This window comes from Trichechus manatus, unplaced genomic scaffold (genome assembly GCF_000243295.1).
Source record: "Trichechus manatus latirostris isolate Lorelei unplaced genomic scaffold, TriManLat1.0 scaffold00377, whole genome shotgun sequence".
NCBI lineage: Eukaryota > Metazoa > Chordata > Mammalia > Sirenia > Trichechidae > Trichechus > Trichechus manatus.
The window spans coordinates 181,093-190,352 of record NW_004444313.1 but is presented as its reverse complement, the minus strand read 5'-3'; the positions used below and the strand labels follow the sequence as shown (position 1 = coordinate 190,352).

The following is a 9,260-nucleotide window of genomic DNA, read 5'->3' as shown; positions in this document are numbered from 1 at the left end:
TAACTATGAGGCCATAAATGTAGGTTGAGGTAGGGATGGAAGTACAGTAGCAGAAGGTATACTGAGAAGGTGAATGACATGCTTTTGCAGCTTACATTGGCTTTCAGGACCTTCTGGAACTTGGACCCATATATATCACTTCTATCAGATGGGGAAATTTTGATGGACAGGCCTCAATATGTGGCTAGGGATAAGTTAATAAAGGACAACCTAGATCTCATTATCAACTGATGCCTTACGGTCAGGCGTTCAGCCCCTACAAGTGTCAAGCAACATGACAAGAGGTTTATCTCAAAGGAAAATTTTTACTTCCTGAAGAAGTAATTGCAATGTTAAAAACACACACACACACACACAAAGAAACCTAATGGTCTCTGCTGTGACTCTGCCACTAGGGATTTGTCATGGATTGAATTGTGTCCCCCTAAAATATGTGTCAATTTGACTATGCCATGATTCCCAATAGTGTGTGGTTGTGCAATTATGTTTATGAGACTGACACAAGTTACAGGATTAGATTGTATTTTGATCAATCTCTTTTGAAATATAAAAGAGAGAAGTGAGCAGAAAGGAGAGGGACCTCATTACCACCAAACAAGAAGAGCCAGGAGTGGAGTATGTCCTTTGGACTTGGGATCACTGCTCTGAGAAACTCCTAGAGCAGGGGAAGATTGATGACAAAGACCTTTCCCCCAGATCCGACAGAGAGAGAAAGCCTTCCCTTGGAGCTGATGCCCTTAGTTTGGACTTTTAGCCTCCTAGACTGTGAGAAAATAAATTTCTGTTTGTTAAAGCCATCCACTTGTGGTATTTCTGTTATAGCAACACGCAGGATAACTAAGAATTTGGTACTAGGAGTGGGGTGCTGCTGTAACAGATACCTGCAATGTGGAAGCAGTTTTGGAATTGAGTAATTGGTAGAAGCTGGAAGACTTTAAATGTGCCGAATAGTAAAGGCCTAGATTGCCTTGAAGAGACTGTTGGTGAAATTATAGACATCAAAGACAATTCTGATGAAGGCACAGAACGAAGTGAGGGGAGCTGTAACACTGGAGATGGCACAGATGGTGAGAAGCAGCAGTAGAGAAATGGCAGCAGCAAAACCAGGAGACTGGTGTGAGATGGAGTGGGAGCTGACCCATGGAGCAAGACTATTGAGTGCCTTCTTGCGGAGGTTTATTGGCAGGGAGGGGGGATGGTGCCTCCAGGCACTTATTGGTAGAGCTAAAGAGCTTTGGAATATTTGCCCAAGCAGGGCAGAATCCAGGCTGGCCCAAGGGCCCAAAGGGCCGAGAGGCCACGGAACCAGAAAACTGAAGCTGAAAAAGCAAGGAAGCTAGGAAACAGAGTTGCCTCTGGGGTTTCAAAGGGTGGAGCCAGTTCCTCCTAGGTTTCAAAGTCAGATCTTCACCAACTCAGCTCCAGAGTGTGGGGCTGCCTTTCACGAATGCCAGCAGCATGGGGTCAGATCGACTGTCCAAACTGAGGTGGCAAGGCTGCCATGCCCAAGGGGCTGAAGAAAGGGTCCTGACGGGACTTAGAGTGTAGAGTCACCACTCACATGGACTAGGAGAATGGGGCTGCCCAAATGCAAGGAAGCCAAGTTGCTGTTCCAGTGGGGTGGAAGGCAGAGCTGAAGTCCAGGGCTGAGGGGTCTCTGCCCAGAGTCAGGAGAGTGTGGCCAACACCCAGAATCTGGAGGGCAGGACCATTGCCTAAATGGTCTCAGAGAACAGAGGATTATTTTCAAGCCTTGAGAGCTAATGCAATGTGTTCTGCTGACTTGCTTGGTGCCTGTTATTCCTTCTTTCCCTCCAATTTCTACAATTTGTAATGGAAATGTTCCTGTTTCATCATCATACTTTGGAGGCAGATAAGTTGTATTCTACATTTCATAGATGAAGAGTAATTTTGCAGAAGATGAGATTTTGGACTTGGAGTCGATTTAAGACTTTTGGGATGATATAATATGGTGAATTTGTTTTACATGTGACAAGGACAGGAAGTTTTGGGAACCAAAGGGTGCAATGTCATGGATTGAATTGTGTCCCCCAAAAAATTAAGTGTCAACTTGTCCAGGCCATGATTCCCAGTATTGTGGCAGGTCTTCTATTTTGTGATCAGATGAAATTATCCGGTGTGTTGTAAATCCTAACCTCTAAGATGTTAATGAGGCACAATTAGAGGCAGTTGTACTAATGGGGCAGGACACAATTTACAGGATTAGGGTGTATCTTGAGTCATCTCTTTTAAGATATAAAAAAGAAAACCAAGCACAGAGAACAAAGACCTCATTCCCACAAAGCAAGAAGAACCAGGAGTGAAGCACATCCTCTGATCTGAAGGTGCCTGTGCTGTGAAGCTCCTAGGTCAGGGGAAGATGGATGACAAGGACCTTCCCCTAGAGTCAACAGAAATAAATCCTTCCCCTGGAGCTGGCATCCTGAATTCAAACTTCTAGCCTCCTAAACTGTGAGAGAATAAATTCTGTTTGTTAAAACCACTTTTGGTATTTATGTTATAGCAGCATGTCATGGATTGAATTATGTTCCCCCAAAAATGTACGTGTCAATTTTGCTGGGCCATGATTCCTGGTACTGTGTGATTTTCCTATATGTTGTAAATCCTGCCTCTATGATGTTAATGAGGGAGGATGGGTGGCAGTTGTGTTAGTAAGGCAGGACTCAATTTACAAGACTGGATTGTGTCCTGAGGCAATCTCTTGAGATATAAAAGACAGAAGTGAGCAGTAAGACAGGGGGACCTCATACCATCAAGAAAGCAGTGTCGGGAGCAGAGCGCGTCCTTTGGACCGGGGTCTCTGTGCAGACAAGCTCCTAGTCTGGGGGAACACTGAAGAGAAGTCCAACAGAGAGAAAAAGCCTTCCCCTGGAGCTGACACCCTGAATTTGGACTTTTAGCCTCCTTTACTGTGAGGGAATAAATTTCTGTTTGTTAAAGCCATCCACTTGTGATATTTCTGTTATAGCAGCACTAGATGACTAAGATACAGCACTAGATAACTAAGACAGAATTGTAACAATTGTAGACATTCCAAGCACTACTGGATCCACTGACACCTTAGAGCCAAATGTCAGAGATGGTTATTTGTGTTTCTATTTACATTTATGAAGGTGACAGTATCTAACAAAACAATACATTTGTAACAGGTGTCAATGGTTTTATTTATTTATTGCAAAAAGGAGACTATATTTGGTCCATAGTATGGCAATGTCCAAGAAGACAGTTAAAGTGGAAGAACTCCTGAATGTTTACAGGATTTTGGAGTGAGGATAGTATCTGAAATTTCCTGAGGAGTATGACACAATTATTCATTTAGTATTTTTGAAGCTGTTCTTTTCCTGGGGCTGCTATAACAAAATACCACAAAATGAGTGTCTTTAAAGGTCAAATACTTATTTTCTCAAAGTTCTAGTGTCTGGAAGTACAATTCAGGATATCAGCTGTGTTAACACCTTCTGAGACCTTTGAGAGGGGAACTGTTCCATGCTTCTCTCCTAGCTTCTAGTGACTGCCTGCAATCCTTGCTGTTCCTTGACTTCTTATAGATGCACCTGCCTCCGTGTTCACATGGCGTCTGTCTTATCCCCATGTGGACTTCTTTCTGCGTCTGTTCTCCCCTTAAATAAGACACTTTTGCTGTGAGTCAGAATTGATTTGAGGGCAATGGTTTGGTTTGGTTTACTCAGAAAGGATTAGCCCTAAGACCCATCCTACCCTGACCTAACTGATATTGTCCTCAAAGAAAGATCCAAACAAAGTCATATTCTCAGGTAGAGGGGTTGGATTTCAACATATCTTTTTTTGGAGACACAGTTCAATCAATAATAATAGACAAATTCCAGGGACTTCTATTTGAAGTTTCTTATCAGGATCACACTTATTTAAGGGAAAAAACAAATATGGACTTTCTATCAATGCTGAGAATATCTATTCAAACTATACACAGGAGAAATGACCAATAGATGATTTGGGTTCTATATGCAAGCAGATTTGAATTAAAACTGTATTAACTGCTCCTTAAAAGTGACATTCTGAATGAGGTGTCAATGTGAAATATTGTCTTCATGAAGGAGTTATAACTCATAACTGTTGTTGAATAATCCTTGCACGATCTAGACAGCTTTCTTTTCCCAGTGCATAGTCACTCTTACAATTGGTCTCTTCGATGAGTAAATGAAAAAAAAAACATTACCGTCCAGTCGATTCTGACTCATAACAACCCTATAGGACAGAGTAGAACTGCCACATAGAGTTTCCAAGGAGCTGCCGGTGGATTCAAATTGCTATCCTTTTGGTTGGTAGCCAAGCTCTTAACCACTGCGACACCACTCCATCTTTGATGAGTGTTAAATGGAAAATTCATAACAAATATTGCAGGGTATTTCCTTAAGAGTAACCAGGCTTCACTTCATCAAAGGGTTTCTGGGGTGTGAAATGACCTAAGTATAAGAATTGAATGACCATCTTTGTGGATCAAGCCAAGACCATTACAACATATCTGAATTGGTGTTTACTATAAAAATCAAGTAGGACCTTAAAAACCTTTTTATTTAGTCCTATCCTAAGGATCCCATGATTAATTAAGTACTATCTAAAATGTTGGGTGAAACAAATGGTTAAGTGCTTGGCTGCTAACTGAAAGGTTGACTGTTTGAGTCCATCCACTGGTGCCTCAGAAGGAAGGCCTGGTGAACTACTTCTAAAAAATCAGTAATTGAAAACCCTATGGAGCACAGTTCTACTGTGACACATGTGGGGTCACCATGAGTCAGAATTGACTCCACAGCCACTAGATTGAATTTGGTTTAAAATGTTGGGTGTCAGATAATTTTGCTTATCATGTTAGTAAACCAACTTTATATCTCCATTGAGTAACTTTTTTCACTTCTATGCCCCATACGGGATCCTTTCATATTAAGAGAGCAATTTCATGACAATGTGTCCCATCATGAGTCTATTATTAAATGGAGCTATGCTATTTTATTCTTTAAATATGTTGGTAATTGTATTAGTTTTCTGTAACTGCTGTAACAAATTACCACAAAGTGGTTTAAAACAACACAAACTTATTATCATACAGCTTTGTATTTCAGATGTCTGAATGGGTCTCAGTGGGCTAAAACCAAGGTGTCTGCAAAGCTGTGTTTCCTTCTGGAGGCTCTGGGGGAGAATCCTTTTCCTTGCCTGTTACAGCGTCTAGAGGCTACCCACATTCCTTGGTCCCTTCCTCCATCTTCAAAGACAGCAATCACATCTCTCTGACCTTACTTCTGTTGTTACATCTCCTTCTCTAATTATGGCTCTTCTGCCTCTCTCTTCTACTTTTAAGGGCCCTTGTGTTTACATCGGGCCCACTTGGATAATCCAGGGTAATATCCTTATTTTAAGGTTAGCTGACTAGCAAACTTTATTCCATTTGCTACCTTAATTTTCCTTTACCATGCAACCTAACATATGGCTGGTTCTATGGATTAGGATATGGCTATCTTTGGGGTGGTGAAGGTCATTATTCTGTCTATCACAGTAATGTTAATCAAGCATTTGTTGATCATTCAATAATTATACAACAATATATTTTCAACCTGATGAATATAGTTGTGAATAATAACAAAGAAATTTTATGATGTGTGTTGAATAAATATGAAGAAATAATTGTTGGATAAAATTAGAGAATATCAGAGGGTTTATATGGTGGGTTACTAGCCCAAATGATTCAGGAATTTTCCACATCTCTGTACATAACCTGGGCTAGTAGCTAACCAATCTGAGACTGACGACTGACTCCTTATTTTTCTCGTCAAGAACATAACTCACCTCTTGGTGCAAAACTATCTGTTTTGTTGTGTTGCACATGGAACACCTCCTTGAACATTTCATGTGGCTGGATTGCTATTTGTTTTAAAGAAGTGGACTGTATTACTCCAATCTCTGATATCAATTTATACTCCCTGAGTCAAGGACCTACCATATACTCTACATTGGTTAGTATAATTTGTGGCCGTTGCATGATCTTACATTTCCACACCCCCACCTTGGTTTTTTTCTAGCCATTATAGAACAGAGTTAAGTAATCCTTCTTATGTATATTTAAATTATATTGTTCACTCCTCAGTAATTATGGTATTAATCTCCTGAATCCAATTTTATCTCCCATATTTCTCCTATTAATTAGTTCCTTGATCTTTGTATTCACATGGTCTAATATCAAAGCTCAAAGTTAACAGAGGCTTAACTTCTGCAGGCAAAGGAGTAAATCATTTGTAGAATTTAATAGCCAACATAAAAGCAGTGATGGAAATGGAGATGTGCAATCCAAATTACTTATTATTAATAAAATGGAAGTGTGCATGTTTACTGTTTTATTGTCTTTCTTTAACATTAGGTAAAATATGTTAAAATAACTGATAATAATTGATAGTTTGCAGAATGGGATAATGTTCTCTGATTTATATATAACTTTCTGCAAGAAATTCTCTGTGACACTTGCTATTTCCAACTGACATAGGTTAATATAATTTGAGTGCTAGAGTTGATTCATTTGAACATTTTTTGAGTAAAATATCATTATCCGGTAATATATTGATCCTTTTTGAGTTAGCTAGCATCATCCTGTAATTTATATAACCAAGGTTTACATTTATTAATGGCAGTCAAAGTTGTATTCATTAAAAGAAAGGGAATCTTTAAATTAAGATAATATTGATCAAATTTACATTGCTTTTTCTAACTAATTAACATTGATCAAATTCTGGATCAAATTAACATTTCTCAAATCATTTTATAATGGCCTCAACATGCATATATAGTCCATTTAATTACTGATAGAATATGACTGATGTTTTCTATATTCCTATCAATAAATAATTTACATTAACTATATTTTTGATATTTTTAATTCTGAATTATCAGTCAGAATTTACTTGATGGTAACTAACAACAAAAACAATATTAAATGATAAAGAATTCAGGAAGATATGGTCTGGAACCCGGGACAGGTCCTCTGTGCGCTCATTCCTGGAGCCTAAGACTAAGAGACGAAAAGTGGACGATTCAAGGAAGGGGGAGAAGCAGCTCTTGGTACCTATGGAGGTGCTCATAGAAGACCTGTGCCTCAAGAAAGCCACCCTGGATAAATTCCTCAGGGTCCTCATTAAGAGGGTCAAGCAGGGAAAAGATCACCACCTCTGTGCTGTAGGAAGCTGGAGATTGTTGATATGCCACTCCTACATATTAGGAAGATTCTGAAAATGGTGCAGCTGGACTGTATCCAGGAGGTGGAAGTGAATGGCTCCTGGTACCTGTCCACCCTGGCCAGGTTTTCTCCTCACTTGAGGCAGATGGTTAATCTGAGCCAAGTCAGTCTTTCTCACAACATCATGAATTCCTTCATTCCCTGGGTGGCGGAGGAAGTAAAGCTAGTTTCCCAGTTCACCTCTCAGCAACTCAGTCTGCACCAGCTCCAAGAGCTTCGCCTGGACTCTGTCTTCTTCCTGAAAGGCCACCTAGACCAGGTGCTCAGGCGCCTGAAGATCCCTTTGGTGATCCTCTTGATAACTAATTGCTTGCTTTTGGAGTCTGACTTGACACACCTGTCGACACACCTGAACACCAGCCACCTAAAGGACCTTAATTTGAGTGATGTCGGCATGATGGGTTTAAGCCCTGAGTTGCTCCAAGTTCTGCTAGAAAGAGCCTCAGCCACCCTCCACCATCTGGAAGTCTGGAATTAAATGGCTGTGGGATCATGGACTATCAGCTCATTGCCATCTTGCCTACTCTGGGCCACTGCTCTCAGCTCACCACCTTCAGCTGCTGTGGAAACCCAGTCTCCATGGCAGCCCTGGAGAACCTGCTGCAGCACACTGTCCTGCTGAGCAAGTTCAGACTTGAACTGTTTCCTGTCCCTCTGGGGTGTTATGTGGGCATCTAAGGTACCCTCAACCTGGGAAATCTTTGAATATATCTGGCTCAGCTGACGCTGATAATTCAGGAGTTAGGGTAGCCCAATTCTATCTTTTTGTTCAGTGACAACACCTGTACCTGTGATGTGATTCTCCCGTATTTTGCGATCTGATGTAATTAACTTACTTTTTGTGATGTATTGTAAATTGTAACATCTGTCTGTGATTATAATCCCATTTGTGAATGGCTTGTGTTTATTATGTTCAGGAGGCAGGTTTAGGTTATGTTCATTATTTTAATGAGGATAAGGTTAGGTTTGTTGTGTTAAGGAGGCAGGATTAGGGTTGAATGCATCCCAACTCACCGTCCTTACTGAAGTCACACCCTTGATTGAGTCACACCGTTTATCTTACAAGAGATAAAAGGAATGAGAAGCAGAGAGGAAGGAACTGAATATCACCAAGAAAGAAGAGCTGGTAGTGGAGTGCATCTCTTCGGACCTGGAGTCCCTGTGCTGAGACTATCCTAGACCCAGGGGAAGATTGATGCCAAGACACATGGATATCTCCAAGGAATGCCAGGTCCTCAGATGTTGAAAGGAGACAGAGACCATCCCTCAAACCTGGCAGAGAGAAAGGGCTTTCCCCTGGGGCTGGCACCTTGAGTTCAGACTTCTAGTCTCTTAAACTCTGAGAGAATAAATTTCCTTTTTTTAAAGTCAAAAAAAAAAAAAAAGAAAAGAAAAAAAGAATTGATTTTTCCCAAAGAAAATAAATGGTGATACCACTTTATGAAAGGTTTTTGTAACTGCCTTCAGTGTCTTGATTCAAATTCCATCTGTAATATAGATTACATACACTTGAAGTATTTGTTGACTTACAATTAACCTTTGCATCTCTAGTTTCCTTCCCCAGAAGCAGAAAACTGGAAGGAGTGTCCCTCTCAACTTTACAACAAAACAGAACTGGACTAACTTCAAGTTTATTACTTTTTTGAACCTATTGGAAAACTATGACCACAGAGTAAACTCTCCCTAACTGTAAGGAGAAACTGTACATAAAAAAAGAGAGGAGGTGCTAAGGCACCCAACTGAGGTAGATGTGACCAGACAACAAGAAGTAGGGTCAACGAAATAGCTCACAAGCTGGTAAAGGACAAAGTTCCAATCCTTTTTGCACCACAGGAATTGCACTTTCTCCATGAACACTCCTGGGACTACACAGAAAAAAATTTAAAAAAAAGAAAAATCTCTGAACAGGAGAAAAGCAACATTGCTGGGTTTAGTGCATTGATGAACACTCATTGCATCCGTAGGAATGCAATGTGGCTGGGGC

General features: G+C 40.5%; 1 pseudogene; it reads left to right on the top strand.

Annotated features, from left to right (window-relative positions):
• The first annotated feature begins 5,320 nt into the window (after positions 1 to 5,320).
• On the top strand, positions 5,321 to 7,954 carry LOC101340431 (melanoma antigen preferentially expressed in tumors pseudogene; annotated as a pseudogene).
• Positions 7,955 to 9,260: the final 1,306 nt, after the last annotated feature.